This window comes from Triticum dicoccoides, chromosome 1A (assembly GCF_002162155.2).
Source record: "Triticum dicoccoides isolate Atlit2015 ecotype Zavitan chromosome 1A, WEW_v2.0, whole genome shotgun sequence".
Taxonomy (NCBI): domain Eukaryota; kingdom Viridiplantae; phylum Streptophyta; class Magnoliopsida; order Poales; family Poaceae; genus Triticum; species Triticum dicoccoides.
Genome location: NC_041380.1, coordinates 359095872 through 359101803, shown reverse-complemented (window position 1 = coordinate 359101803; position 5932 = coordinate 359095872).

Below are 5932 nucleotides of genomic sequence, written 5' to 3'. Positions count from 1 at the left end.
TTTATTATTGCTTTGCTTTTTTACTTTGCCTTTTACTTTTCACTTTGCATCTCTATACCAAAAATACCAAAACTATTATTTATCATCTCTATCAGATCTCACTTTCATAAGTGACCGTGAAGGGATTGACAACCCCTAAGCGCGTTGGTTGCGTTGAGCTATTGTTTTTGTGTAGGTACGAGGGACTCGCGCGTAGCCTCCTACTGGATTGATACCTAGGTTCTCAAAAACTGAGGGAAATACTTACGCTACTTTGCTGCATCATCCTCTCCTCTTCGGGGAAATCCAATGCAGTGCTCAAGAGGTAGCATATGACACACTCAAAGACTTCCTGAAGAGCAAAGGCTTCAAACCTGGTTCCCTGGATTCCACACTCTTCACGAAGACATATGATGGTGAACTGTTTGTGTGCCAAATCTATGTGGATGACATTATCTTTGGCTGCACTGACAAGAAATAAAGTGATGAGTTTGGACATATGATGCAAGAGCAATATCAGATGTCCATGATGGGTGAGCTGAAGTTCTTCCTCGGTCTTCAAATCCGTCAGCAGAACAACGACATCTTCATATCACAAGAAAAATACCTCAAAGATTTCCTGAAGTTTGGAATGCAAGACTGCAAAGGATACACGACGCCAATGCCAACCAAAAGTCATCTGGGCCCCAACGACAATGGTAAAGAGTTCAATCAAAAGGTATACCGCTCCATGATTGGTTCTTTAATCTATTTATGTGCATCTAGGCCAGATATAATGCTTAGCATTTGCATGCTTGCCCGATTCCAAGCGGTGCCAAAGGAATTGCATCACTTAGATGTGAAGCGAATTCTTCGATATTTGTCTTACACCCCAACACTAGGATTATGGTATCCAAAGGGCTCAGAGTTTGTTCTAGTTGGATTCTCAAATGCTGATTATGACGGTGACAAGGTTGATCGCAAGTCCACATCAGGCACATGTCACTTTCTTGGATGATCTCTTGTCTGTTGGTCTTTAAAGAAGCAAAACTGTGTATCCCTCTCCACTACTGAATCTGAATACATTGCTACTGGATCTTGCTGCGCTCAGCTTCTATGGATGAAGCAAACTCTCAAGGACTATGGCATCCACCTGAAGCATGTGCCCCTTTACTGCGACAATGAAAGAGCCATAAATATTGCCAACAATCCAGTTCAGCACTTGAAGACAAAGCACATTAAGATATGTCATCACTTTCTCAGAGATCATGTCATGAAGGAAGATATTGATATCATTCACGTCAACACTGAAGAGCAATTGGCAGATATCTTCACAAAGCCCTTGGATGAGAAAAGGTTTTGCAAGTTGCGGTGTGAGCTAAATATCTTAGAATCCTCAAATGTCTTGTAATATGACACACATCCTAACGCTTATGCATGTTGATGACTTAGATGTGCAACACACGAAGTAACGTATATCTTCAATCAATGAAGACATACACTCTAAGTGTGAATACGTTAACACGGAATTTGACTTCGGGGCGCCACGATAATTTTGCGTCGTGTCTGGGTCTAATACTTCCTATACGGTGGGTAACGCCACCACCAAAATCTTTTTGAAGTGTTTCATCTGGCGTCATAATTGCATAGTCTTCGCATTTGGTTTGTCTTCAACATCGGTTTGACTTCAAGGTTTATCTTTGCAATGTTGAGTTGGTCTTATACTGAAATATATATATATATATATATATATATATATATATATGCATGTTCTATCCTCTACATCATTCACTTATAGCTATGTCTTCACACTTGAATTTTTCTAATCTAAGTGAATACGATCGGACCCTAACCCCCTTCTATGCTTCTACCTCAAACTCTATCTATCCAAGTCATATGCACTCTGTTGAAACCTGTCGAATGTCTTCTCTGAGTCCTTGTTAGCAGAAGACACATAGAAAAACATTTAAATCTGTTTAGTTGCCATATCCCTTTTGCCCGAATACCAGAGAAGCCGGAACAACCACCCGAAAATCCAGGTGTGCGTGGGAACATGGAACGACTTCCAATAAGTTGCATGCAGGTCACGTGTCCTTCAGATGTGAACCGCCAGGGGCACATGAGTAATTACGTTGTGAAGTCCCTTTCCTTATAAATACACACACCCCACAGTCATTGTCTCCTCTTCCACCTCGCTCAAACCCTACCGCCTCCGCTAGCTCGCGTCGACACCGGAGACGAAGCGCTTAGCTGCCGTGATTTCTTCGACGTCATCCTCACGCCGGCCACATACCTCGTCCTCTCTGCCGCCGCCGTAGGTGTCTTCCGCCGCCAAGTTAGTGCGTGGTAGATTGAACTGCTCGGCTTCCACCTCTGCCTTGTCTAGCAGTTCATCAGGGTAATTAAATCTCACCTTTTTAATGTCTCTTTGATCCATCGAATCTATCCTATTCGACCAAAAGTGGTTTCTACACTTCCAAATATGGACCTGTCTTTATCTGCATCTCATATTATGCTAAGGGTATTCACTTATGCTTCATAACTAGTTAGATTCCTCACATGTACTTATTCATGGATCGTACAAATCTGGAACCAACTCTCCTCAAATAAGTGAATGTTTTCTCTCTATGAGGTCAATGTCTTCAAACTGATTTATCTTCAAAATCTCCTAAGAATGCATATGACCTCTTCCCCTTCCCTCGCACCTCTAATGCTGTCACAGGTACATGTATGTGGGAGAATCCCTTGGTTCTCATAGTCTGCATTCATTTGCAGAGTTCTTACAGCATCATATTCACTCCCTTGAAGCCAGTTCTTATCTGACCAGTAGACGGAAGACTTTCCCTGTTCTGAAGCCTATCTGCTTGAATATCATGGCCACAAAAAAATCTGCTAGGAAAGGTCGCAGGCAGCGCAGAGGCAACACAACTCTAGATCTGCCTCCGGACCTGTATGAATTATACAAGTCAGATCATGAGGAAAGTTACGATCAGCGGAAGACCCGAATCCAATGGATTCGAAGATATTGGGTTGAATAGTGGTTCAAGTATAACTTTGTAACCCCTGAATACGCAGAGAAGAATGCTATCAAGCGCCCGTGGGGAGATATTCTGTACAGAAATCTGCAGCCAAAGTCGAAGCCTGAAGCCATCGCTCAAGGCTTCTATCCATGCATGGTCCATGGACCAAAGCCTGAAAATGTCGACCCATCATCATTATTATGGCGTCGCGAAGACAATCTGTTCAAATGCAACTACCAATTTGCAAAGGAGTCAGCTGTGAAGAACAAGAAAGATCTTGGACTCAACTTCAACCCTGGTCCATCTCCTCCAAGACAGGATGGCACTCGTGATGCCAATCTAAATGTCATTGGCCCCTTCACCAGCTTCGATGGGCTTCTCTCCCACATTGCTGCTCAGAGGGCCACCGTGGAGCAATCAGCTGATGACGCAGACTCCAAAGATGCGCCTGCTCCACCGAAGCAAAAGAAAAAGAAGTCAAAAGCTTTGAAGCCCTCTGCCACACCAGATGCTTCGACTGTGAAGCCGCTGAAAACTGCACCTCCTGAACCCAGTGTACAGTCTAAAGATTTGTCTCATGTTTCCAAAAAGGCCGAGAAGTCCATGAAAACCATGAAGCCCAAGAAGATTTCTGGGCATGAACTGACTCCTGCTGCCGTTCTGCGCAACGAGGAAAACACCATTGATCTATCTAGTGATGATGCTCTAGAGATGCTGATCAAGAGCAAGCAAGATGCAGAGATCTTCAACGATATGCCCCTCTTTGATGTTGACATTCTGAACAACTTCATCAATGAGTGGTTTGATGACCAAAGCATCAACATTGATGATCTACAACTGCCGATGGACATAAGCATCATGTTCCATGGAGCTATTGCCAATGAACTAGCCTTGGCCCAGAAAATTGTTGAACTCAAGAACAAGATTGATTATGAGAAGGCTCATTTAAGGAATAATATGGCTGAGCTCATTGTGGCTGATGTGCAAATCTTCAAGAAGATGCTGCATGATCTTAAGGAACAATTTCACAAGAAGCATGAAGAAGCCAAAGGCTCATGAGATCGCATGAAGTACTATGCGCAGAAGTGTGTTCAAGCCCACAATGAAGCTGAAAACTGCAAGGCTCTTGGGCGTCCTGGCATCGACCCCAGAATGGCTGCCAAGCCAAAGAAGAAGTCTGCTGAAGCCCAATCTGAAGCACCAAGGCAGTAAGAACCTCACATTGTCTTCCCTGCCAGCATGACAAGCTCGAAGCCTAAGGTCACCTCAACAAATTTAGAGTTGAAGAAAACAAGGGCAGCTGAAGTCGAAGCCAGGAAGCAGAAGCACAAAGATATATCTGATGATGCTACCTCCAAGAAGAAATTGAAGACAAAGGCTTCAAAGTCTTCAAAGAAAGAGCGTGCTGCAACCCAAGAACCCCTCAATGTTGAACCCATATCTGTTGCTCCTCCTGCCTCGACCAACCAAGAGCGTCGTTGATACGTCTCCAACATATCTATAATTTTTGATTCTTCCATGCTATTATATTATCTGTTTTGGATGTTAATCGGCTTATTTATACACTTTTATATTATTTTTGGGACTAACCTACTAACCCAAGGGCCAATGCAAATTGTTGTTTCTTGCCTATCTCAGTGTTTCGCAGAAAAGGAATACCAAACAGAATCCAAATGGAATAAAACCTTTGGGAGAGTTATTTTTGGAACAAACGTGATCCAGGGAACTTGGAGTGGACGTCAAGCAACCAACGAGGAGGCCACGAGGCAGGGGGGCACGCCTACCCACTGGGCGCGCCCTCCCCCTCGTGTGCCCCTCGTGGCTCCACCGACCTACTTCCTCCTCCTATATATATTCATATACCCCGAAAACATCCAGGAGCACCACAAAACCCTATTTCCACCACCGCAACCTTCTGTACCCAAGAGATCCCATCTTGCGGCCTTTTCCGGAGCTCCGCCGGAGGGGGAATCGATCACGGAGGGCCTCTACATCAACTCCATGGCCCCTCCGATGATGTGTGAGTAGTTTACCTCAGACCTTCGGGTCCATAGTTATTAGCTAGATGGCTTCTTCTCTCTCTTTGGATCTCAGTACAATGTTCTCCTCGATCTTCTTGGAGATCTACTTGATGTAACTCTTTTTGTGGTGTGTTTGTCGAGATCCGATGAATTGTGGGTTTATGATCAAGTTTATCTATGAACAATATTTGATTCTTGATGTCTACTACACAACCTTCTTCTTGTAGACGTTGTTGGGCCTCCAAGTGCAGAGGTTTGTAGGACAGCAGCAAATTTCCCTCAAGTGGATGACCTAAGGTTTATCAATTCATGGGAGGCGTAGGATGAAGATGGTCTCTCTCAAGCAACCCTGCAACCAAATAACAAAGAGTCTCTTGTGTCCCCAACACACCCAATACAATGGTAAATTGTATAGGTGCACTAGTTCGGCGAAGAGATGGTGATACAAGTGCAATATGGATAGTAGATAATAGTTTTTGTAATCTGAAAATATAAAAACAGCAAGGTAACTAATGATAAAAGTGAGCACAAACGGTATTGCAATGCTAGGAAACAAGGCCTAGGGTTCATTCTTTCACTAGTGCAAGTTCTCTCAACAATAACAACATAATTGGATCGTATAACTATCCCTCAAAATGCAACAAAGAGTCACTCCAAAGTCACTAATAGCGGAGAACAAACGAAGATATTATGGTAGGGTACGAAACCACCTCAAAGTTATCCTTTCTGATCGATCTATTCAAGAGTCCGTAGTAAAATAACATGAAGCTATTCTTTCCGTTCAATCTATCATAGAGTTCATACTAGAATAACACCTTAAGACACAAATCAACCAAAACCCTAATGGCACCTAGATACTCCAATGTCACCTCAAGTATGTGTGGGTATGATTATACGATATGCATCACACAATCTCAGATTCATCTATTCAAC